Here is a 27,327-nt window from a genome sequence, read left to right as displayed (position 1 = left end):
GGCAGCCTCCGTTCCCAACTTCCTCTCTGTCCCTTAGCCCAAGTCCCTTCCTCGTCAGCGGAACATTTACCCCCCTCCCCCCCTCGTAACAACACTCTGTAACCCAACCCCTTTAATAAACCAAACAGCACGGTGGCATTGTGGATAGCACAATTGCTTCGCAGCTCCAGGGTCCCAGGTTCGATTCATGCTTGGGTCACTGTCTGTGCGGAGTCTGCACATCCTCCCCGTGTGTGCGTGGGTTTCCTCCGGGTGCTCCGCTTTCCTCCCACAGTCCAAAGATGTGCAGCTAGGTGGATTGGCCATGATAAATTGTCCTTAGTGTCCAAAATTGCCCATTGTGTTGGGTGGGGTTACTGGGTTATGGGGATAGGGTGGAGGTGTTGACCTTGGGTAGGGTGCTCTTTCCAAGAGCCGGTGCAGACTCGATGGGCTGAATGGCCTCCTTCTGCACTGTAAATTCTATGAAATATGCACCCCCCCCACTGCGCTTCCGTGAGCTAGCTTGGTGGCCCCCATCCCTGGCGCCGGATAGTCTCCCACCTATTGTTCCCTCCCCCCGCTCATACAAACATACTCCAACATCAAACAATCCCCACACAATTGCCCGACAGAAAAACACCAAGATCTAAACAAGCACACCTCCATCCCCCAACAGTGCAAATGAAAACCTTAACTCACTCAGCTCTACCGCTGGTCCCAAATCAATGCAAAAGGCATTACAAACAGCTTCCACAAAACGAAAAACAAGAAACTTTTTTTTAAAAGAACAGAAAAGAAAAAAAAAAAGAAAACAAGAACGTTGCAGCAAAGTTCAAAAGTTCTCAGTCCACCACCAGTCCTTTACTTTTCGCGAAGTCCAGCGCATCCTCAGGCGACTCAAAATAAAAGTGCTGTTCCTCGTGCGTGACCCAGAGACGGGCCGGATACAACAGTCTGAACGTCACCTTTTTCTTAAAAAGGATCGACCTAATCTGGTTGAAGCCTGCTCTTCTCCTGGCCACCTCCAAACTCAGGTCTTGGTAAACCCGCAGGATACTGTTGTCCCACTTACAGCTCCGTGTCTGCTTGGCCCACTGTAGAATGCGCTCCTTATTCAAGTACCTGTGGAATCTCACTACCATTGCCCTCGCGGGTCTCCCATTCGCGGCTTCCTCACAAGTGCTCTGTGAGCCCTGTCCATCTCCAAGGGCCGGGAGAATGCCCCATCCCCCAGCAGCTTCTCAAACATGTCTGCGATGTATGCCCCAGCGTCCGCTCCTTCGGACCCCTCCGGGAGTCCAACTATTCTCAAGTTCTGCCGGCAGGACCTATTCTCTAGGTCCTCCACCTTCTCCAGGAGCTTCTTCTGCTGATCTCTCAGCATCCCCACCTCCAACTCCACCGCAGTTTAATGTTCCTCCTGCTCAGCCAGCGCCTTCTCTACTTTCTGGATCGCCCGATCTTGGGCATCCAATCTAAGCTCCAGCCGCTCAATTGACTCTTTTATCGGGTCCAAGCAGTCCCGTGTCTGCTTAGTAAAGCCTTCCTGAATAACTTGCATCAGCTGCTCCGTTGACCGCCGGGTCGAGAAACCAGAGGTCCGGTCCTCCGCCATGCTGTCTCCTGCTGCAGCTTCAGCCCAAGCCTTGTCTGTCTTTCTGTCTCTGCCTTTACAAGCACTTCTAGTCCTTCTCTCCATGCACCGATGCGGGAATTCAGTACACAATTGCCTCTGTCATCAGTTTTACAATTCAAGTCCGGTAGAGAATCGGGGGAAAAGGTCCAAAAGTCCGACCAGAGCGGGACCCACCAAATGTGCGACTTACTCCTTCATAGCTGCCACTGGACAGAATTTTTTTTTTTTTTTTTTTTAACTGCAACAGATATATATATACCTTAACCCAGGCTTTTAATAACATTATTGCAACAGATATATATAGTACAATTTATTGAAAGAAAAATCCTACATTCATTACAAATGGTTAAGAGAGAATGAAAGGAGATAACAAACTTGCCAAATTTAAGGAGAACAAGAATCCAGGTTTAAATGGATTGCATCGCAAAAGTACTCAAAGACATTAGTCACTAGTATCAATATGTAATAGTTCAATTGAAAATTGAAAAGTGTTTGAGAACTAGCAGTTCAGTTTGAGACAACAAAAGTATTCCTTTATTCACAAAACAAATCCAGAGGAATATAAACCTGTTAATGTCAGTGGTAGGAAAATACTGGAATCTTTACTAAAAGATCAGATAAAGATTTTAGATTCTGAAGTCTCCAGAGATATCTCTAAAAATTGAGAATATGAAAAAGGCAAGGATTTTTATTGGTAGGTTTAACTAACCTTATTGAATTTTTTGAAAATGTAACAGAAAGAGGAGGCAAGGGCAATGTTATGGATGTGAGGCCCTCAGTAAGGTGTCATATAAAAAAAACCCAAGAGAAATGTCAAGGTGGGGCCTGAACTTTCTTCCAGGGTCAGGAAATGGATGTCAGGACCATTTCTGGGTCCCAATCCTGCCCTGGGAGAAAACAGTCAAAGTCCCCGATTTTGACACAAACAACATGCTGATTGGCTGGAGGAACAGTTAAGTTGGGGCGGGATTGGAGGTAGAACAATTGAGGACTCGATTTAAATAGACAATGACAACCATTACTGTTGTTGGTGTTTAACTTGAAAGATACAAGTGCCAGGGAATCCAGAAGGAAGGCAGCAGGTTGACACCTTGAGCAGGCTGCCCCACATTTCACAGATGTTTACTTGGTGGTCCTCCTTGAGGCAATGTGGGAGAGGAAGGCGATCCTCTTTCTAGAGGGTGGTAGAAAGTCTCCTGGCCAAACAAAAAAGGCATGTCTGATGTGGGGAGTCTGAAAGCGACACTTCATCTGACCCATCTCTGCTTCCGCCTCCACTGGCTCTAACTGGACAGGAAACACATCTCCATACTAATTAATAGTTTGCCCATGTGAAAATCTCACGCCGGCGTGAGAACGGTGGCATTTTCCACCAGAACAAATGGTGTAAAATGGCCACTGATTCCCCGTTTTGCTGGGGGCTAGCATGCCGGGAGTGGAATGCACCCGGCTCTAGCTGCTGATACGGCCCTGAGAATTGCAGGGTCCATGGCCGCGCATGCGCACGGCGGCAACCTGCAGCGGCCGCGCCATGCTACATGGCAGAGGCCGCTTGCGGACCTGGCCTGCAAAATAATGCCCCCCTTTGGCTGGCTCGTACGCCCCGGACCAACCCCCCCCCCCCCCCCCCCCCCCCTGCTGTCCCTAATAAAGTCTCCCTCCCTTGACCATGGCGGCGCTGGACTGAGTCCGTAGCCACCACGCCGAGTTCCCGATGGATGAGACCGCACACGACCGACGCCGTCAGGAACTTGGCTGGTCGGGGGCGGAGCATAGGGGGGCGGGCCTCAGGCAATGTCCTGCGGCCGTCGATACAGCGCATATCGTGAAAGCGGTGCAGCCCCCGATTTGGTTGGGAACTGTGATTCTCCTGCCAGTCGCCGAACGTAATCTTTAATCAGTTTTCCACCAGAGGCGGGTTTCTGACCTGAAAACAAATCCAGCCCCTGTTTCCCATCCCTGTGGTGAAACGTCAATAGAATCCTTACAGTTCAGAAGGAGGCCATATGGTCCATCATGTCTGCACTGGCCCTCCAAAAGGGCACCCTACCTAGGCCACTCCCTCACCCTATCCCTGTAACCCCACCTAACCTGCACATCTTTGGACACTAAGAGGCAATTTTGGTTAGGATGGCAGATCCACTTAACCTGCACATCTTTGGACTGTGGGAGAAAGCCGGAGCACCCAGAGGAAATCTACGCAGACACGGGGAGTATGTGCAAACTCCACACAGTCAGCAAGACCAGAATGTAACCCGAGTCCCTGGCTCTGTGAGGCAGCAGTGCCAACCATTGTGCCACCGTGTCGCCCTTCAGAAACTTCAGCCTATTGTGTCAAAATTTAAAGACAGTATCAAATTGGGGCCATTAGTCGATCATAATAATTAAAATGACTGCAGCAAAATACAAAAAAAGAAAAACAAGCTTGTAGAGTGGACAGATGAATGGAAAATAAAACTTGATGGCCGGGATTCTCCGATCCCCCGCCAGGTCGGAGACTCGCTGGGGAGGGGGAGGGGCACGAGAATCGCACCACAGCGTTCCGACGCCAGCCCGCCAATTCTCCGGCGGCGCGGGATTGCCGACGCGCCGGTTGGGGGCCGTTGAAGGCGCCCCCCCCTCCCAGCGATTCTCCGCGCCTCGTTGGGCCGAGTGCCCGCCGAGTACCGCCAGCATAGGTTACGTCTCATCCTATCTGGCGGGACCTCGGAGTTCTAGCTGCGAGGGCCATCCTGGTGGGGGGGAGGCGGGGGGGATCTGACTCCGGGGGGGGCCTCCACAGTGGCCTGGCCCACGATCAGGGCCTACCGATCGGCGGGCCGGCTATTTATGTGGGGGCCTATGTTCCTCCGCGCCGGGCCCCTGTAGGACTCTGCCATATTGCCCGGGGGCTGGTGCGAAGATGGGAACGCACGCGCATGTGCGGACCGACGCCGGCTGTGGCGCGCCGGCTGGAGCAGTGGACACCACTCTGGCGCCATACTAGCCCCCTGGGAAGGGGTGAGTACCTGGGCCTGGAGGCCCGTTGACGCCGGAGTGGCTCACGCCGCTTTTGACACCAGCGTCAGAACTTGGCCGCGGGATCAGAGAATCCCGGCCATTGTAACAATGTGTGATATGGTTCATTTTGGTGAGAAGAATAAGTAGAAGATAAGAATTTATCCAAAGGTAAAAGTTATATGAAATGGAGGAACAAAGAGATCTGGGAATATAGATACTTAAAATGCTAAAAGCAGAAACACAAATAGATAAGGCAATAAAGAGTTCAAACAAAGTGCTGGGTTCAATGCTAGGGGAATTGAGTACAAAAGCAGGGAGGTAATGTTACATTTATATGGAATCTTGATTAGACCACTCAAAGTATCATGTGCCGTTCTGGTCCCCATATTCCAAAATGTGCAGAAAAGATTGATGAGGGTGTTACCAGAAGTGAGAAGATGCAACTAGCAGAAAAGATTGAGCAGGCTGTGACTCTTTGCCTGGAAAAGAGAAGAGTAAGAGGAGACCTGATAAGGTCTTTAAAATTATGAACGAGCTCAATAATATGGATGTGGAGACTATTTCCGCTTGTGGGTGATCACAGCACAATGTAGGCAGAAATATACAACAGGCACAAAGAGATAAACTAAAGAATTTAGGAAGAATTTATTTGCACAGAATGGTGTGAAAATGAAATCCTCTGTCATATGGAGTGTCAAATAAGAATGCAATAATGTAGTTAAGGGAGGCTTAATGCGTACATGAGGGACAAGGGAATGAAGAGGTGGTGGGAAGGGTGGAAGACGTAATTAGAGAGAGAGCATGCTTGTGTGGACTTTAAACACTGGCACAAACTAGTTGTGTCGAATGGACAGTTTCTGTAATGTAAGTTCCACATAATTCTGCTTAATTCAATAGGGCAATGCTAGATTAATCATTCAATACTTCAAAATCATTAACCCACTGGGTAATATCATGTCAACTAATCAATCAATAAATCAGTGCTTAAGATAGTACTGAGACTACAGAATGAATGCTGACATAGATTTTTTAAGAACATGAAAAGGCCCTAGGCTGAACAAGCGCTTCCTTTTTCATAGATCATTGCCATCCATCCATTTTCTCACCACAGAGTAGATTTTAAGAATTAGCATCTGGGTGCAGAGGTTCAGATGACAGGAGAGCATATCAGAATTTGGGGTCAGAATGTCCGACATGATTTTCTTCCCAGTCGAGCTAATAAATTGCGTGGGCATGCTGATTCTAGTGCCCGACTTCCATCATGCACCCACTGTTTAATTTGTGAAGTTTACATTTAAACCTCTTAATCTCTTATTTATAGTGATCATTTCAGTCAGTTTAATTGAGAACTTATTCAACATCTCAATCCTTCGTTGGATGAAAAAGTTCTGCCTGTTGCCCTTTCTTAATCTTAACGTCCTCATTTTTAACTTGTGTGCTGCAAGTAACGTTGATGCTGAATCTCACAAGCTGACAGAATTAGACCTTTTCATAAGACCATAAGGCCATAAGACATAGGAGCGGAAGTAAGGCCATTCGGCCCATCGAGTCCACTTCACCATTCAATCATGGCTGATTTCAACTCCATTTACCCGCTCTCTCTCCATAGCCCTTAATTCCTCGAGAAATCAAGAATTTATCAACTTCTGTCTTAAAGACACTCAACGGCCCGGCCTCCACCGCCCTCTGTGGCAATGAATTCCACAGGCCCACCACTCTCTGGCTGAAGAAATTTCTCCTCATCTCTGTTCTAAAGTGACTCCCTTTTATTCTAAGGCTGTGCCCCCGGGTCCTAGTCTCCCCTGCTAATGGAAACAACTTCCCTACATCCACCCTATCTAAGCCATTCATTATCTTGTAAGTTTCTATTAGATCTCCCCTCAACCTCCTAAACTCCAATGAATATAATCCCACGATCCTCAGACGTTCATCGTATGTTAGGCCTACCATTCCTGGGATCATCCGTGTGAATCTCCGCTGGACCCGCTCCAGTGCCAGTATGTCCTTCCTGAGGTGTGGGGCCCAAAATTGCTCACAGTATTCTAAATGGGGCCTAACTAATGCTTTATAAAGCTTCAGAAGTACATCCCTGCTTTTATATTCCAAGCCTCTTGAGATAAATGACAACATTGCATTTGCTTTCTTAATTACGGACTCAACCTGCAAGTTTACCTTTAGAGAATCCTGGACTAGGACTCCCAAGTCCCTTTGCACTTCAGCATTATGAATTTTGTCACCGTTTAGAAAATAGTCCATGCCTCTATTCTTTTTTCCAAAGTGCAAGACCTCGCACTTGCCCACGTTGAATTTCATCAGCCATTTCTTGGACCACTCTCCTAAACTGTCTAAATCTTTCTGCAGCCTCCCCACCTCCTCCATACTACCTGCCCCTCCACCTATCTTTGTATCATCGGCAAACTTAGCCAGAATGCCCCCAGTCCCGTCATCTAGATCATTAATATATAAAGAGAACAGCTGTGGCCCCAACACTGAACCCTGCGGGACACCACTCGTCACCGGTTGCCATTTCGAAAAATAACCTTTTATCCCAACTCTCTGCCTTCTGCCTGACAGCCAATCGTCAATCCATGTTAGTACCTTGCCTCGAATACCATGGGCCCTTATTTTACTCAGCAGTCTCCCGTGAGGCACCTTATCAAAGGCCTTTCATGTTTGCACTGACACACCTTTTGAAAAGTTACTTTACTAAAGTATAGATTAAGAAAATGATAGTCCAAGATAAAGCTCTCTCATGATTTTGGAAATATATTGCCGGTCCTTCATTGCCACTGGGTCAAAAACTCTGTGGTGTACCTGCACCATAGAGATTGCAGCGTTTGTCTCACTGCCACCTTCGCAAGGCAATTAGGCATGGGCAGTAAATGCTGGTCTTGTCTGAAACGCTCACATCCGAAGAACGAAGAAATAATAATAAGAAAAGAGTACTCAATATGTCATGTTATTCACCCTGGGGTAACACGAACTGCAACAGGATGCAGATGAACTGTAAAGCATACACCAAACGTAGGCGTTGGTTCAATACGATTTATTCAACTTCTGTAACAATGCACACAGCTGGCTGTGGGTTGACACTCTACTACTCTAAGTGTACTAACTCTAACTTACTAGGCCAGGCTAGCTCTTATCCACGTGTAGAAGGTGCTGACTGATATATACACTCTGACTGTCACTACAGTTGTTACCAGTGGAAAGAGACGGAGTGCTGATGCCTCTTGTGTTTTCTAGTTGGAAGCCCCCCTCTGGTGTTCTGTCTGGTGATTGGTTGTGTTCTTTCCTGTATGTTGATTGGCTAACTGGGTGTTTGTCACTGCCTGTTTTTACCTCATGATGTGCATGGGTGCATATTATGTCACAATAAAATGTTTGTCAAGGACCACCATTCTATGAAGTGGCATGCTTGAGAGCAACTTTCAGTGATTGAACATAAAATATCCGCCCCTAAAAAACATTTACATTCTCTCTCCTTTCTACAAGTCACTAGGCTCAAGATTCAGTTCCTCAGACAACTGAAGCAATTGGTTAGAGAAGGGTCACTGTGCAGGAAGAGGCAAGATAAATAAATAAATAATCTATATTGTCACAAGTAGGCTTACATTAACACTGCAATGAAGTTACTGTGAAAAGCCTCTAGTAGCCACATTCCAGCGTCTGTTCGGGTACACAGAGGGAGAATTCAGAATTCTCAGCTGGTACGGGAATTGAACCCGCGCTGCTGGCCTTGTTCTGTATCACAAGCCAGCTGTCTAGCCCACTGAGCTAAACCAGCCCTCTCCTGTTTTAGTGCTACTGAATATTTCTTCACTCATTATAACAATTAGATTTCCTCTCCCTAAAAATCAATTATACAAACACATTTGCAGAAAGTTGGACTCCAGACTGAGGTTACTATATTTGCCTTTTCTCTCTTGGAGACAAGTTGGGAGCAGACGCCTTTGTGCCAAGCCCAATATGCAGAGCATTTTTCAACTCCCGTGGAGCATATCTCAGGCACTGGAAATGCTCATGGTTAACAGCTTTCCAAAGCTGCTTCATATTCTTAAAATTACAAAGTTATTTTAATGGCATTCCCCAAGCTAGAATTCTATTTATAATTACTTGGTGTTTGAAAAATCCACACTACATTTTGACTATTAAAATTTGTGGATATGTAAACCTAGCTAAGTGGGTTCACATTTTTCCATTGGCCAAATACTTCCCTATACTCTTTGTATTATATGCAGAAATAGGGAGCCAGTTAACTCAAGTTGGTTAGACAGCTAGTGTGTGGATCAGATTAATACCAATAGCATGGTGTTTGTTCTCCATTCTGGCTGACAAAGACTTGGGTCTGCCTTGTTGCCCTACCCGGAGTAAAAAATCACAGCATTTCCATGGTTAGGCGAATAATTCCCAAGGACTTACCTTTGGGAAGACAGCCAAGATGGAAGTAGCATCGTAAATTCTCATCAAACGGGAAAAGAAGCCCTGGGGCTGGATTCTCCCTGTGGGAGACTATGTCCCCACGCCAGTGTGGAAATGGTGATGTTTTACGGCAGGAAAACATGCGCAAAACAACCACTGATTCCCTGCTCCGCGGGGGGCTAGCAGGACAGCAGCGTGGAGCAGCCAGCTCTAGCTGCCGATACTGCCCAGAGCATTGCCGGGTCCGTGGCCGTGCATGCACACGGCAGCAGCCTGCAGCAGCCGCGCCATGCTATATGGCGGACGCAGCCCGCGGACCCAGCCCGCAAAAATAACCCCCCCTTCGGCCGTTCGCGTGCCCCCAGCCCCGAATAATGTGCCCCCCCTGCCCGCGGATCAGCCCTCCCCCGACTGTGGCGGAACTGGACTGCGTCCGCAGCCGCCACGCTGAGTTCCCGACTGGTGAGACCACACGTGTCCCACGCTGTCGGCAATTCGGCTGGTTGGTGACGGAGCATCGCAGGGTGGGCCTCAGGCAATGGCCTGAGGCTGTGGATACAGCTTGCGGCGTACTCCTATAGTCTGCCACTTTTCAGGGGGCGGAGCATCATGAAAGCAGCGTCGCCCCCGATTTGGGCGTCATCAGGGATTCTCCGCCCCCTCGCCGAATACGATTTCGGAGTCCGGGATCAGAGAATCCAGCCCCAGATATTCCAATAGTGCTAGTTTGGCTAAAAGTAATGATAGATTACTTCCCAATTGGTTGAAGTTGTGATTCTAGTAATGACAAAGCCTCTAAAATGCAAGATCTTTGTATGTTAATAAAGTATGAGATCAGTTACTGAAAATCGTTTTGCTCCAAGTTAACCCGCTTGATAGAGGTTTGCTATTTTGCCTTGAACATTCTCTCAGATTCATTGGTGCTACATGCTCTCAGTGGTCTGTTTGGGTTTGTGTCCATTTTGCACAATATTTATCAATACTATTACATATCCCAACAGTATCACCATATGATGCTTTAATTTTTCTAACAGAGTACCAAATATTTGGGAAGACGAGGCTGAGATGTGATTCATTAAGCTATGTTATTTCACAGAAAATGAACGTACAGATTCACTTGGTTCAATTTGTACAATTTGCTTGGTATAATGATTCAAAGTAATGAACACCATACACTTCTACACATCAATGTTTGATTTAAACAAAATAACTTGAAACTATTTCCCTGTGTTCTAATTTTCTCATAGCCTCTGCTGGTCCTGGTTGCCCTTGCAACTTTCTATTAAAACATTTGACCTGCCTTGAAGTCTTTACTGGACCTCACTGGCTTCCTCTGTCTAGGCTCATTTTATTGAACCTCCTTCCCCTGTTGAAATGAATGTTTCTATTGCTGGAGCATCTGTGGCTGAGGTCATGGCCAACAGCAGGGCTGAGAGCATCATAGGTGGCAGTATGTTCATATTTAATCCTCCTTGTTACATTCCTCTTCCTCCTCTTTCCACAATCTCTTCTGACTGACAAACTGAAAATAGTAAAACCATACACATTTTGCTTTCTTCTTCACTCTCTGCTCACCACAACCCTACCCTTCTGTCTTCCTACTGTCAGACACTCGAGAACTGCAATCTGGCCAGTTGAGGGAAAGAGATGGAATCATAGAGTCATAGAATGTACAGTGCAGAAGGAGACCACTCTGCCCGTCGAGTCTGCACCGGCCCTTGGAAAGAGCACCCTACCTAAGCCCATACCTCCACCTTATCCCCACACCTCCACACTATCTCTGTAACCCCACCTAACCTTTATTGGACACGAAAGGAAATTTAGCATAGCCAATCCACCTCCCTGTCCCCACACCATCTCCATAACCCCACCTAACTTTTATTGGAAACTAAGGGAAATTTAGCATAGCCAATCCATCTAACCTGCATATCTTTGGACCGTGGGAGGAAATCGGAGCACCCAGAGGAAACCGACGCAGACATGGGAAGAACGTGCAGATTCCGCACAGACAGTGACCCAAGCCGGGAATCGAACCTGGGACCCTGGAGCTGTGAAGCAACTGTGCTAGCCACTGTGCTACCGTGCTGCCCTAGCAGGAAAAGTGATGAAAATGAAGCCTAATCACTCAATCTCACCCTCGCGGCCACATATTTGGCTACTGACACTGCACCTACTTTTGAGTGTAGTTTAATGTGGTTACTTCACATGGTTGGACACTGGGCACAAATGGCCCGCAGGGGTATGGGGTAGTGAAAATGCCGGCTCAGGTTAAGACTCTGCATGAGTTCTACTGCAGAAAAAGATTGAAGGGTATGCACAATGAAATGCTTGGTGCATTGGCAGCACTGTGGTTATTGTCAAGGAGCTGACACCAACATTACACAAATCTTTGCACAGAGTTTGGAGCCTTACCTACATGGCACAGATCTTTGCACAGAGTTTAGAGCCTTTACCAACATGGAAGTTGTGACCAACTCAAGTAAAACACTTGTGGACGCAATCACGATACAGTGCCTGATGGTTGATATCCCAGTTTCCATCACAGCACAACCAGAAGCCACAGCAGGCTGCTGCAATGGAAGTTCAGATTGAAGCCATGCAAGCTCAGCTTTATACCACGTACTTTTAGACTGCTAACATCATGGCTGCAGATATCAGTTTTAAAAGTGTTTTGCAGTGTCTTCCGGCAGTCCAACAATCCCCAACACAATGGCAGGATCAATGAGGAGCCACCTCGGCTTCGACTGATGAAGCTGGTTTTGAAAGGTTTGCTCTATGGTGCTTTTATTTCAGCATATTGACCAAAAGGATGCTGAGATTGTTAGTAACACAGGGAAGGTAAGCTGTGGAATGGTTGTTTAAGAGGAAATTGGTGTTGCATTCACTGGTACCCTGGTGTGACGAACCAATCACAAACAATCCAGCTTGAAAGGAGTTGTGCTGATTGCTTCTTCCCTTACTCCCTCTCCTCATCCTCCTTTTTCTCCACCTCCCAGACTTATTTCACAAGTCCCACTCGCCCCCTATTTTCCCATGGACCTGTTTTTTTCCCCCCTTCTAACACTTATGCAATTCTCTTATGTTAGTTATGCTTATATCTGCTTCCATAAAGCTTTCATGTAGTAAATTCCAGACCATAACAATCTGTGTTGCAATCAACAAATTTACTCACACTGCTTCATTTTCTTTTGGCCAATCACCTTAAATCTATATTCCTGATTACTGACCCTGCTGAAACTGTAAACAATTTCTCCTTCTACACTCCATCAAATCGATTGTTTGCACTGAGTGCTGAATTTGGTGCTTTTTGAGTGCGATAGTGAGAGTTTGGTGACCGAGGGAGTGCTGAATTTGGTGCTTTTTGAGTGCGATAGTGAGAGTTTGGTGACCGAAGGAGTTAGGTGAGGAGGAAGTAAGGTGCTCCTTTCATTTTGTTTCCGACATTTCCGCAAAGAGTGCGAAGAGAGCCAGGAGTTTACAGGAAGTGTAGCTGACTGGGAGCAGAGTCGGAGGGCGGAGATCTAGTTAGTCCACACAGCAGCTATATTCTGTAAGGTAAGAGGGGATGGAGGCTAGGCCAGTTACATGCTCCTCCTGTAGGATGTGGGTGGTGAGGGATACCACCGATGTCCCCACTGACTATACCTGCGGGAAGTGCACCCAACTTCAGCTCCTTAAAGACCGTGTTAGGGAACTGGAGCTGAAGCTGGATGAACTTCGGATCATCCGGGAGGCAGAGGGGGTGATTGAGAAGAGTTACAGGGAGGTAACCACACCCAAGGTACAGGACAAGAATAGCTGGGTTACAGTCAGGGGGAAAAAAAACAAACAGGCAGACAGTGCAGGGATCCCTCGTGGCCGTTCCCCTTCAAAACAAGTATACCGTTTTGGATGCTGTTGGGGGGGATGACCTACCGGGGGAAGGCCCTAGCGGCCAGGTCTCTGGAACTGAGTCTGGCTCTGGGGCTCAGAAGGGAAGGGGGGAGAATAGAAAAGCAATAGTTGTAGGAGATTCAATGGTTAGGGGAATAGATAGGAGATTCTGTGGTCGCGAGCGAGACTCCCGGAAGGTATGTTGCCTCCCGGGTGCCAGGGCCAGGGATGTCTCGGATCGTGTCTTCAGGATCCTTAAGGGGGAGGGGGAGCAGCCAGAAGTCGTGGTGCACATTGGTACCAACGACATAGGTAGGAAAAGGGGTGTGGAGGTAATAAACAAGTTTAGGGAGTTAGGCTGGAAGTTGAAAGCCAGGACAGACAGAGTTGTCATCTCTGGTTTGTTGCCGGTGCCACGTGATAGCGAGGCTAGGAATAGGGAGAGAGTGCAGTTGAACACGTGGCTGCAGGAATGGTGTAGGAGGGAGGGCTTCAGGTATTTGGATAATTGGAGCGCATTCTGGGGAAGGTGGGATCTGTACAAGCAGGACGGGTTGCATCTGAACCAGAGGGGCACCAATATCCTGGGAGGGAGGTTTGCTAGTACTCTTCGGGAGGGTTTAAACTAATTTGGCAGGGGAATGGGAACCGGATTTGTAGTCCAGCAACTAAGGTAGCCGATATTCAGGACGCCAAAGCATGTAGTGAGGCAGTGGGGAAGGGAACACTGACAAAGGAGAGTATTTGCAGGCACGGAGATGGGTTGAAGTGTGTATACTTCAACGCAAGAAGCATCAGGAATAAGGTGGGTGAACTTAAGGCATGGATCGGTACTTGGGACTACGATGTGGTGGCCATCACGGAAACTTGGATAGAAGAGGGACAGAAATGGTTGTTGGAGGTGCCTGGTTATAGATGTTTCAATAAGATTAGGGAGGGTGGTAAAAGAGGTGGGGGGGTGGCATTATTAATTAGAGATAGTATAACAGCTGCAGAAAGGCAGTTCGAGGAGTATCACCCTATTGAGGTAGTATGGGTTGAAGTCAGAAATAGGAAAGGAGCAGTCACCTTGTTAGGAGTTTTCTATAGGCCCCCCAATAGTAGCAGAGATGTGGAGGAACAGATTGGGAAACAGATTTTGGAAAGGTGCAGAAGTCATAGGGTAGTAGTCATGGGCGACTTTAACTTCCCAAATATTGAGTGGAAACTCTTTAGATCAAATAGTTTGGATGGGGTGGTGTTTGTGCAGTGTGTCCAGGAAGCTTTTCTAACACAGTATGTAGATTGTCCGACCAGAGGAGGGGCAATATTGGATTTAGTACTGGGTAATGAACCAGGGCAAGTGATAGATTTGTTAGTGGGGGAGCATTTTGGAGATAGTGACCACAATTCTGTGACTTTCACTTTAGTAATGGAGAGGGATAGGTACGTGCAACAGGGCAAGGTTTACAATTGGGGGAAGGGTAAATACGATGTTGTCAGACAGGAATTGAAGTGCATAAGTTGGGAACATAGGCTGGCAGGGAAGGACACAAGTGAAATGTGGAACTTGTTCAAGGAACAGGTGCTACGTGTCCTTGATATGTATGTCCCTGTCAGGCAGGGAAGAGATGGTCGAGTGAGGGAACCATGGTTGACAAGAGAGGTTGAATGTCTTGTTAAGAGAAAAAAGGTGACTTATGTAAGGCTGAGGAAACAAGGTTCAGACAGGGCATTGGAGGGATACAAGATAGCCAGGAGGGAACTGAAGAAAGGGATTAGGAGAGCTAAGAGAGGGCATGAACAATCTTTGGCGGGTAGGATCAAGGAAAACCCCAAGGCCTTTTACACATATGTGAGAAATATGAGAATGACTAGAGCGAGGGTAGGTCCGATCAAGGACAGTAGCGGGAGATTGTGTATTGAGTCTGAAGAGATAGGAGAGGTCTTGAATGAGTACTTTTCTTCTGTATTTACAAATGAGAGGGGCGATATTGTTGGAGAGGACAGTGTGAAACAGATTGGTAAGCTCGAGGAAATACTTGTTAGGAAGGAAGATGTGTTGGGCATTTTGAAAAACTTGAGGATAGACAAGTCCCCCGGGCCTGACGGGATATATCCAAGGATTCTATGGGAAGCAAGAGATGAAATTGCAGAGCCGTTGGCAATTATCTTTTCGTCCTCACTGTCAACAGGGGTGGTACCAGGGGATTGGAGAGTGGCGAATGTCGTGCCCCTGTTCAAAAAAGGAACTAGGGATAACCCTGGGAATTACAGGCCAGTTAGTCTTACTTCGGTGGTAGGCAAAGTAATGGAAAGGGTACTGAAGGATAGGATTTCTGAGCATCTGGAAAGACACTGCTTGATTAGGGATAGTCAGCACGGATTTGTGAGGGGTAGGTCTTGCCTTACAAATCTTATTGAATTCTTTGAGGAGGTGACCAAGCATGTGGATGAAGGTAAAGCAGTGGATGTAGTGTACATGGATTTTAGTAAGGCATTTGATAAAGTTCCCCATGGTAGGCTTCTGCACAAAGTAAGGAGGCATGGGATAGTGGGAAATTTGGCCAGTTGGATAACGAACTGGCTAACCGATAGAAGTCAGAGAGTGGTGGTGGATGGCAAATATTCAGCCTGGATCCCAGTTACCAGTGGTGTACCGCAGGGATCAGTTCTGGGTCCTCTGCTGTTTGTGATTTTCATTAATGACTTGGATGAGGGAGTTGAAGGGTGGGTCAGTAAATTTGCAGACGATACGAAGATTGGTGGAGTTGTGGATAGTAAGGAGGGCTGTTGTCGGCTGCAAAGAGACATAGATAGGATGCAGAGCTGGGCTGAGAAGTGGCAGATGGAGTTTAACCCTGAAAAGTGTGAGGTTGTCCATTTTGGAAGGACAAATATGAATGCGGAATACAGGGTTAACGGTAGAGTTCTTGGCATTGTGGAGGAGCAGAGAGACCTTCGGGTCTATGTTCATACATCTTTGAAAGTTGCCACTCAAGTGGATAGAGCTGTGAAGAAGGCCTATGGTGTGCTCGCGTTCATTAACAGAGGGATTGAATTTAAGAGCCGTGAGGTGATGATGCAGCTGTACAAAAGTTTGGTAAGGCCACATTTGGAGTACTGTGTACAGTTCTGGTCGCCTCATTTTAGGAAGGATGTGGAAGCTCTGGAAAAGGTGCAAAGAAGATTTACCAGGATGTTGCCTGGAATGGAGAGTAGGTCTTACGAGGAAAGGTTGAGGGTGCTAGGCCTTTTCTCATTAGAGCGGAGAAGGATGAGGGGCGACTTGATAGAGGTTTATAAGATGATCAGGGGAATAGATAGAGTAGACAGTCAGAGACTTTTTCCCCAGGTGGAACACACCATTACAAGGGGACATAAATTTAAGGTGAAAGGTGGAAGATATAGGAGGGATATCAGAGGTAGGTTCTTTACCCAGTGAGTAGTGGGGGCATGGAATGCACTGCCTGTGGAAGTAGTTGAGTCGGAAACATTAGGGACCTTCAAGCAGCTGTTGGATAGGTACATGGATTACGGTAAAATGATAGAGTGTAGATTTATTTGTTCTTAAGGGCAGCACGGTAGCATTGTGGATAGCACAATTGCTTCACAGATCCATGGTCCCAGGTTCGATTCCGGCTTGGGTCATTGTCTGTGCGGAGTCTGCACGTCCTCCCCGTGTCTGCGTGGGTTTCCTCCGGGTGCTCCGGTTTCCTCCCACAGTCCAAAGATGTGCGGGTTAGGTGAATTGGTCAATGATAAATTGCCCTTAATGTCCAAATTGCCCTTGGTGTTGGGTGGAGGTGTTGAGTTTGGGTAGGGTGCTCTTTCCAAGAGCTGGTGCAGACTCAAAGGGCCGAATGGCCTCCTTCTGCACTGTAAATTCAATGATAATCTATGATTAATCTAGGACAAAGGTTCGGCACAACATCGTGGGCCGAAGGGCCTGTTCTGTGCTGTATTTTCTATGTTCTATGTCCTCTTGACTATTTCTGTTCTAAGGAGCACAACTCCAGTTTCCCCGGTCTCCATAAAACTGAAGTGCCTCATTCCATCCTAGTAAATCTCTTCTGTACTCTCCTCAAAGTCTAGATAGCTTTCTTAAAGTATGATGCCCAGAACTGAACACAATACACAATACAGTTGAGGCTGAACCAATGTTTTACGATTCTTTGGTGTAACTCCCTTGCTTCAGTACTTTTCGTTCCGCTTTTGACTTTTCCCATGCTGCATGGGGTCGCCACAATGTTGGTCGATCACCTTCATATTAACCATAATTTTTGGATTTGGTGGATGATTTTACAGCTAGATATTTTTCCTGTCACTAACCCACCCCAATCATCCAAGTCCCAAAAGACGTGCTGTTAAGTAATTTGGACATTCTGAATTCTGCTTCCATGTACCCTAACAGGTGCCGGACTAGGGGCTTTTCACAGTATCTTCATTGCAGCGTTAATGTAAGCCTATTTGTGACAATAAAGATTATTATTATTAAGTTGAAAACTGGCACCAATACACACTGCACCAGTGATTGGGTCCCTTCATAACCAACAAGTCTTGAAATGGATCTTGAACCTGGGACCTTCCAGCTCACAGGGAACTGCACACTGGGCCACTCCAGCTCCTTACTTTGTGCTCTAAACCCTATTAATAAAGCCAAGAATCCCATTTGCTTGTTTTAAAAACAGCTTTCTGAACTTATTTTGCCACAAGATACTTGCACAGGGTCTTGGAGTTTCTGTGCCCATTTAACAATATTCAATTAAGTTTGTATTGCCTCTCGTAATTTCTCCCATTAAAATGTATCCATTCATATTTCTCTGCATTATGTTTCATCTATCACCTGTCTTCCCCTTTGACTAAATTTGTTTGTCTTCCTTAATACCTTCTGGAGACGGGACACATGTTCTTCAGGGGTTGTGGACCATATGATGATGTCGTCCACGTACACACGAACCCCTTCAATGCCTTCCATCATCTGCTCCATGATGCAATGGAATATCTCCGATGCCGAGATGATACCAAATGGCATGCGATTGTAGCAGTATCTGCCAAAAGGTGTGTTGAAGGTGCAGAGTCTTCTGCTGGACTCTTCCAGCTGGATTTGCCAAAATCCCTGTGATGCATCCAATTTGGTGAAGAAGCGCGCGCGTGCCATCTCACTCGTGAGTTCCTCCCGCTTCGAGATGGGGTAGTGTTCCCGCATGATATTCTTATTGAGATTCTTGGGATCAATGCAGATGCGTAGGTCCCCTGAAGGCTTCTTCATGCACACCATCGAGCTGACCCAGTCAGTCGGTTCGGTGACCATGGATATGATGCCTTTTTGCTGAAGATCCTTGAGCTGTGCCTTCAGGCGCTCTCTCGGTGGAGCAAGGACACGTCGTGGTGCGTGGACCACTGGCGTGGCATCAGGCCATAGCAGAATCTTGTATGGATACGGCAGCATGCCCATCCCATTTAACACATCTGGATACTGGGCGAGGATGTCGTCGATGCCGGCCTGAAGATCCACATGGGAGGATGTTGTGGTGTAACCCGTTGCATGAGATTCAGCTGCTTGCAGGCGTGGGCACCTCGTAGGGATGCCCTGTCCGGCTTAACAATTTCAAAGCGTAATTGTGCTTGTGTGTGACGGTTGGATACATGCAGATGGCAGAATCCCAGTGCCGTGATGGCATTCCCGTTGTAATCCAGGAGTTTTCAGGCAACTGGAAGGACCTTTAATGCCTCTGAAGTCTGCCTGTGAGAGGAGGTTGGCAGAGGCACCTGTGTCCAGCTTGAACTGGATGGGGCAGTGGTTGACCTTCATCACTGCTCGCCATTCATCCTCGGAATCCACAGCTAGGATTGACTGGACTTGCAATGAGTCTGGTGTGGCATATTCACACGTTGTAATAATGCCCACACGGTAGGCATTGTCCAGGCATTCAACATCTGGATCCGCTGCACTGCCGGGATCAGAATCCTGTAGGCGTTGTTGCACACTCCGGATGCACCGTCGTCGGAATTGGGAGCGCTGGCTCCTGACTGGTGGTGCAGATCTGCATAGGGCTGCATAGTGGCCTGGCTTCCCGCAATTTAAACAGGGTCTACCTCTTGCAGGGCAGTATTTCTTTAAATGGGCGGTGCCACAGTGCGAACACGTCATGATGTCGGCGTCCTGACGCTCCGCGCATCGTTGCACATGCGCAGTGCAGTTCTCAGACGTCTGCACCTGCGCAGTGCAGGTTTCGGCCGCTTCGTTATCCCGTTCGCATCACGCATGCACCGGGCCCCAGGAAGAGCGGGCGAAATGGCCGCTTTCGTCAATGTTGAGGCGCTGCATCCGGGAGATGGCCTGCACACTCTCCGCGTCATGGGAGGCTAGTTTATCGTTTTCTGCTGTTTTGTACTGGGAATAGCGATTTTCGGCGTGCTCATGCACTGTGCATGTCTCAATCGCGACTGACAGGGTCATATGCTTGATCTTCAGTAACTGCTCTCTCAGAGGATCAGAGTGAACTCCAAAAACGATTTGGTCTCTGATCATGGAATCAGTGATATCACCGAAGTTGCAGGATAGCATTAGCAGTCTAAGGTTAGTTAAATATGAGTTGAAGGATTGGTCTTTACCTTGCAATCACTGCTTGAATATGTAGCGTTTGAAGATTTTGTTGGTGTCAACCTCACAGTGGCTGTCAAACATGTCCAGGGTGGTCTGAAACTTTGTCTTGTCCTGGTCTTCGACGAAGTGGAAGGAGTTGAATATTTCCAAGGCGTGATCACCCGCTGTGGTGTGGAAAAGAGCTATCTTCTGTGCATCAGATGCACCATTGAGGTCTGATGCTTCGACGTGAAGCTGAAATTTCTGCTTGAATGTCCGCCAGTTGGCACTGAGATTGCCGGAGGTCCTGAGCTGGTGGGGAGACAAAATCTTTTCCATTGTGCCGGTTTACATACTCTGGTCGTCACGGATCTTGCTGAGTTGAACTAACTAGATTGAACAGACTCCTGGTATCATGTTGTGTTATGTAATTTGGAATAACACAAACTGCCACTTGATGCAGTTTTGAGTAAAAGATGCTCCAGACTTTGAAGTGAGTTCAATGTGTTTTATTGAACTATTGGCACAGTTCTCAATGAGTTTGACTCTCTGCTTATCTAAATGTAGTAACTCAGTCTAACTGAACCAGCCTTGCTCTAAGCCACGTGCTGGGGTGTCCAGGATACACCCTGTCTCACTCTGTAGATGTTGGTCTGTGGAAAGAGGCGGGGTGTGAGTGCAACTTTGTTGCACTTCAGTGGGGTGCTGAGTGGCAGGGGCGAGGCTTGCTATCCTATTTAAAGTGGCAGATTGAAAATCATTAAGCCAGAATGCTCTTGGTTTTCTGCTGCATTTGATGCTCCAGGGAGGTGGCCATTCTTTCCACAAAGGTGGACATCAGTGCAAAGGCCTGAAAAATCCTGGCACTCATCCTGTCTCCCCCCAATATTGTACAATGTCCCTGGAAATGCTGCCATACTGAACAGAACGGACTACTGCAAAGAATTATACCGAAAACTCAACAACCAGGAACACTACAGACAGTTACCCGCAGGTCTGACCAAGGAACACATCCGCCAACTCAACAAACTGATCAAGACCTTGGATCCAGACCTTAGAGCACCCTACGTGCCCTCATACCACGTACTCCCTGCGTTGGAGATCTCTATTGTCTCCCGAAAATACACAAGGCCAACACACCAGGCCGTCCTATCGTATCAGGCAATGGGACCCTTTGTGAGAACCTCTCTGGCTACATCGAGGGAATCTTGAAACCCATCATACAAGGAACGGCCAGCTTCTGTCGCAATACGACGGACTTCTTACAGAAACTCAGCACCCATGGACAAGTTGAACCAGGAACATTCCTCATCACAATGGACGTCTCGGCACTCTACACCAGCATCCCCCATGACGACGGCATTGCTGCAACAGCCTCAATACTCAACACCGACAACTGCCAATCTCCAGATGCGATTCTGCAACTCATCCGCTTCATTCTGGATCACAACGTCTTCACCTTCAACAACAAGTTCTTCATACAGACACACGGAACAGTCATGGGGACTAAATTCGCACCTTAATATGCCAACATCTGCATGCAGAAGTTTGAATAAGACCACCTCACCGCACAGGACCTTCAAACGACGTTATACATCGATGACATTCTTTTCCTTTGGACCCATGGCAAAGAATCAATGAAACGACTACACGATGATATCAATAAGTTCCATCCAACCATCAGACTCACCATGGACTACTCTCCAGAGTAGGTTGCATTCTTGGGCACACTCATCTCCATCAAGGACGGTCACCTCAGCACGTTGCATTACCGCAAGCCCACGGATAACCTCAAAAAGGTTAGGAGGGATTATTGGGTTACGGGGTTAGGGTGGAAGTAAAGGCTTAAGTGGGTTGGTGCAGACTCGATCTGCCGAATGGCCTCCTTCTGCACTGTACGTTCTATGAATCTCTGTATGTTCTATGAAAACCTACCTGCTCAATATGAAGATTGACAGTCCAAATGTAGTAACAATTCTCAGAAGTCAATACTCCAACACTGTCTTGGAGCAGAAGACCAGCAAATATTTGAGCAGCTCACAGAAGACATGACTACATTTGATCTTGTAGTAAGTGCCATTGAAAAATAGTTTGGCCAAAGAAAAGTGGGATGATTGAATGATGTACGTTCCACGAGAGATGAGAGGGAAATAGTGATACTATCAAACAATTCACGACAATTGTTGTGGCAATTGGCTTCTACATGTAAATTTGGCACACTAACCAACAAACCTGGGAGCACAGTATTGCCGGAAAGAGTCATGTTAAAGCTTTTTGTCTTCAATATCTGGGAAAAACAACTATTTCTACTTTATGAGAAAAGAGTGCTGATTTGTTGGCAAGTGGACTCTGATTGGTAGAGGTGTTGCCATGGCGCATTTGGGATTTGGGGCGATTAAGGGTACTGACTGTCAAGCTCCTTGTATTGACATCAATTCTGCCAGTTTTTGCAAAATATGAGACGATTGCCATTTGCAATCCATGCTGAAGTGTCACAGGAGTTGAAACAACTAGAAGCAAATGGTATCATTGTGCGAATTAACTCATAGCCATCGGTACCAAATCTAGTCATTGCACAAAGCAAAAATGGTGAACTTAAACTATACATCGGTCTTAAGGCGATTAACAAAGCTATCATCCTGGACAAGTATCAATTTCCTACAATCCAAAAACTATCAGTATTATTTCATGACTCCACCATCTTCCCAAAGCTCGGTTTGTGACAGAGCTCTCTCCAGATACCTCGAGAAGAGCAAAGCTGATATCTTACAACTTTTCTTTCTCATGTTGGTGTCTTTCAGTACTACAGACTGCCCTATGGACTAAGTTCAGCACCTAGCACATTCGAGAAGATCGTTTCGACAGATTGGGAGAGGTCACGTGTCAGATGATCAGAGAGTAGGAGAGGCTATGTGTCAGAGGTCATAGAGCGGGAGAGGTCATGTATCAGAGGGTCAAAGAGTGGGAGAGGTCATGTGTGAGAGTGGAAGAGGTTACATGTCAGGGGGTCAGAGAGTTGGAAAGGTCACGCGTCAGAGGGTCAGAGAGTGGGTGAGGTCACATGTCAGAGGATGAGGGAGTTGGAGGTCACATGTTCGAGGGTCAGAGAATGGCGAGGTCATGTGTCAGAGGGTCAGAGAGTGGGAGAGGTCTCATGTTAGAGGGTCAGGGAGTGGGAGAGGTCTCATGTTAGAGGGTCAGGAAGTGGGAGAAGTCTCATGACGGAGGGTCAGAGAATGGGAGAGGTCACATGTTAGAGGGTCAGAGAGTGGAAGAGGTCATGTGTCAGAGGGTCAGAGAGTGGGAGAGGTCTCATCTTAGAGAGTCAGGATGTGTGAGAGGTCTCATGACGGAGGGTCAGAGTGGGAGAGATGTCATGTAAGAGGGTCAGAGAGGTCACATGTTAGCAGGTCAGAGATTGGAAGAGGTCATGTATCAGAGCGTCAGAGAGTGGGAGAGGTCTCATGTTAGATGGTCAGAGAGTGGCAGAGGTCACATGTTAGAGGGTCAGCGAGTGAGAGATGCTGCATATCAGAGGGTCAGAGATCAGGATTGGCCACTACCCAAGGATCAGCAGGGGCTCACAAGGTCTGGGTTGGAAAAGGCCACATGCCAGAGTCGACAGGGCCAGAAAGATCAGAGAGCTGGACAAGCCATAAGCTGAAGCGTTGGCAGCACTGGGAGTCAGAAAGCATGAGGGGCCATGAGCCAGAGGGTTGACAGGACTGGGAGTCAGAAAGTGGGAGGGGCCACAAGCCAGAGGGTTGGCAGCGACTGGGAGTCCAAAAGTGGGAGGGGCCACAAGCCAAAGGATTGACAGTGACTGTGAGGGTCAGCAAAAGGAGGGTCAGGGAACAGGAGAGGCAGCAAGTCGGGGGGGGGTTGGGAACCATGAGCCAAAGGATTGGTGAGAAGGGAGGTCATGGAGGGCAGGAGAGGCCACCCTAAAATGGCACCAATTAACTTACTTCAAACTTGGTGTGAAATTACTTAAAACAAAACTATCAATGCTAAAAGTGAATACCTGCCCCTTTAACTGACCAATGTTAATGCGGAACGACTTAAAATGAGGCAGCTTAAAATGGATGTCAGACAAGCAGTTGGACAATTTAGACAGTTTGGAGAGGTGAAAAGAGGTGGAAGTGCGGTAGGTGTCATCAGTGTACATGTGGAAACTAGTACTGTGTTGCCAAGAAACAGCATTAAGATGAGAAACAGAAGGGGCCAAGGATAGATCCTCAGATATACAAGAGTTAATAGTGTGCAGGTTAGAAGAGAAGCCACTGATTGTGATTCTCAGACTATCATTCGGAGATAAGAATAAAACCAGACAGGTGCAGTCACACCCAGCTGAATAAAGGTGGAGAGGTGTGATCAACTGTGTCAATAGCTGCAGACAGGTTGAGATTGAAAGGGAGAGATTGTTTGACTTGTCACAATCATATAGAATGGCATGTGACTTTGAGGAGAGCTGTTTCAGTTCGGCCGGAGAGGTGGAAACCAGATTAGAGGAGTTCAGGAAAGATGAAGATGAGTTTGGGAGGTGACAACATGTTCAAGAACTTTAGCAAAGAAAGGATGATTGGAGATTGTGTGGTACTTTGCAGGGTTAGAGGGGCAAAAGAAGGAATTTTGAGGAGTGATGACAACAGGTTTGAAGGAGAGAGGGGCAGGACCTCAGGAAAGAGAACATTAAAAATGTCAGCTAACATGAGAGCCATTGGAGAAGATGTGTGGTCAGTAGTGTAAATTAGATCAAGAGAGCAGGAAATGAATCTCATGGACAAGCTGAGTTCAAAGAGGACATAAGAGGTATGGAAGAGAAACTAAGGCCAGGATTTTACGGTCTCTCCTGCCTGGTGGGATATTACAGTCCCTCTGAAGTAAACGGTATTTAAATGGCCCACCGCATCCCTGGGGGGTGACACACCGTGGCCAGGCCATAAAATCCCAGTCAAGAGAAAGATGTAAGTTCAGGGTTAGGACAGAAGAGTCCTTCGAGGAGTCTTGGCCTGGTGGGCTAGGCAGAAGGAGGTAAGCGGGGGAGCAGCTAAGTGCATTGCTCTAATCTTGGTGGTTATAAAATCTATGAGCTCTTCACACTTGGAGTTGGAGAGAAGGGTGTAAGATGGAGGAGTTCATGAACAAAGAACAAAGAACAAAGAAAAGTACAACACAGGAACAGGCCCTTCGGCCCTCCAAGCCCGTGCCGACCATGCTGCCCGACTAAACTACAATCTTCTACACTTCCTGGGTCCGTATCCTTCTATTCCCATCCTATTCATGTATTTGTCAAGATGCCCTTAAATGTCACTATCGTCCCTGCTTCCACCACCTCCTCCGGTAGCGTGTTCCAGGCACCCACTACCCTCTGTGTAAAAAACTTGCCTCGTACATCTACTCTAAACCTTGCCCCTCGCACCTTAAACCTATGCCCCTGTAATTGACCCCTCTACTCTGGGGAAAAGCCTCTGACTATCCACTCTGTCTATGCCCCTCATAATTTTGTAGACCTCTATCAGGTCGCCCCTCAACCTCCGTCGTTCCAGTGAGAACAAACCGAGTTTATTCAACCGCTCCTCATAGCTAATGCCCTCCATACCAGGCAACATTCTGGTAAATCTCTTCTGCACCCTCTCTAAAGCCTCCACATCCTTCTGGTAGTGTGGCGATCAGAATTGAACACTATACTCCAAGTGTGGCCGAACTAAGGTTCTATACAGCTGCAACATGACTTGCCAATTCTTATACTCAATGCCCCGGCCAATGAAGGCAAGCATGCCGTATGCCTTCTTGACTACCTTCTCCACCTGTGTTGCCCCATTCAGTGACCTGTGGACCTGTACACCTAGATCCCTCTGACTTTCAATACTCTTGAGGGTTCTACCATTCACTGTATATTCCCTACCTGCATTAGACCTTCCAAAATGCATTACCATAAGACCATAAGGCATAGGAGTGGAAGTAAGGCTATTCGGCCCATCGAGTCCACTCCACCATTCAATCATGGCTGATTTCAACTCCATTTACCCGCTCTCTCTCCATAGCCCTTAATTCCTCGAGAAATCAAGAATTTATCAACTTCTGTCTGAAAGACACTCAACGGCCCGGCCTCCACCGCCCTCTGTGGCAATGAATTCCACAGACCCACCACTCTCTGGCTGAAGAAATTTCTCCTCATCTCTGTTCTAAAGTGACTCCCTTTTATTCTAAGGCTGTGCCCCCGGGTCCTAGTCTCCCCTGCTAATGGAAACAACTTCCCTACATCCACCCTATCTAAGCCATTCATTATCTTGTAAGTTTCTATTAGATCTCCCCTCAACCTCCTAAACTCCAATGAATATAATCCCACGATCCTCAGACGTTCATCGTATGTTAGGCCTACCATTCCTGGGATCATCCGTGTGAATCTCCGCTGGACCCGCTCCAGTGCCAGTATGTCCTTCCTGAGGTGTGGGGCCCAAAATTGCTCACAGTATTCTAAATGGGGCCTAACTAATGCTTTATAAAGCTTCAGAAGTACATCCCTGCTTTTATATTCCAAGCCTCTTGAGATAAATGACAACATTGCATTTGCTTTCTTAATTACGGACTCAACCTGCAAGTTTACCTTTAGAGAATCCTGGACTAGGACCTCCAAGTCCCTTTGCACTTCAGCATTATGAATTTTGTCACCGTTTAGAAAATAGTCCACGCCTCTATTCTTTTTTCCAAAGTGCAAGACCTCGCACTTGCCCACGTTGAATTTCATCAGCCATTTCTTGGACCACTCTCCTAAACTGTCTAAATCTTTCTGAAGCCTCCCCACCTCCTCCATACTACCTGCCCCTCCACCTATCTCCGTATCATCGGCAAACTTAGCCAGAATGCCCTCAGTCCCGTTATCTAGATCGTTAATATATAAAGAGAACAGCTGTGGTCCCAACACTGAACCCTGCGGGACACCACTCGTCACCGGTTGCCATTCCGAAAAAGAACCTTTTATCCCAACTCTCTGCCTTCTGCCTGACAGCCAATCGTCAATCCATGTTAGTACCTTGCCTCGAATACCATGGGCCCTTACTTTACTCAGCAGTCTCCCGTGAGGCACCTTATCAAAGGCCTTTTGGAAGTCAAGATAGATAACATCCATTGGCTCTCCTTGGTCTAACCTATTTGTTATCTCTTCAAAGAACTCTAACAGGTTTGTCAGGCACGACCTCCCCTTACTAAATCCTTGCTGACTTGTCCTAATCCGACCCTGCACGTCCAAGAATTCAGAAATCCCATCCTTAACAATGGATTCTAGAATCTTGCCAACAACCGAGGTCAGGCTTATTGGCCTATAATTTTCCATCTTTTTCCTTGTTCCCTTCTTGAACAGTGGGGTTACAACAGCGATTTTCCAATCCTCTGGTACTTTCCCTGACTCCAGTGACTGTTGAAACATCATCACCAACGCCTCCACTATTTCTTTAGCTATCTCCTTTAGAACTCTAGGATGTAGCCCACCTGGGCCCGGAGATTTGTCAATTTTTAGACCTCTTAGTTTCGCTAGCACTTTCTCCTTTGTGATGGCTACCATATTCAACTCTGTCCCCTGACTCTCCGGAATTGTTGGGATATTACTCATGTCTTCTACTGTGAAGACTGACGCAAAGTACTTATTCAGTTCCTCGGCTATTTCCATGTCTCCCATCACAAAATTACCAGCGTCATTTTGGAGCGGCCCAATGTCAACTTTTGCCTCCCGTTTGTTTTTAATGTATTTAAAGAAACTTTTACTATCATTCCTAATGTTACTGGCTAGCCTACCTTCAAATTTGATCTTCTCTTTCCTTATCTCTCTCTTTGTTATCCTCTGTTT

At 47.1% G+C, this 27,327-nt stretch overlaps 1 protein-coding gene across 2 annotated transcripts in view; it reads right to left on the bottom strand.

Annotated features, from left to right (window-relative positions):
• Nucleotides 1–27,327, bottom strand: part of spata17 (spermatogenesis associated 17) — a 627,389-nt gene that overhangs the window by 93,743 nt on the left and 506,319 nt on the right. The gene's annotated exons all lie outside the window — the stretch shown is intronic.

Source organism: Scyliorhinus torazame, chromosome 1 (assembly GCF_047496885.1).
Source record: "Scyliorhinus torazame isolate Kashiwa2021f chromosome 1, sScyTor2.1, whole genome shotgun sequence".
Classification (NCBI taxonomy): domain Eukaryota; kingdom Metazoa; phylum Chordata; class Chondrichthyes; order Carcharhiniformes; family Scyliorhinidae; genus Scyliorhinus; species Scyliorhinus torazame.
This window is presented reverse-complemented; position numbering and strand designations above follow the sequence as displayed.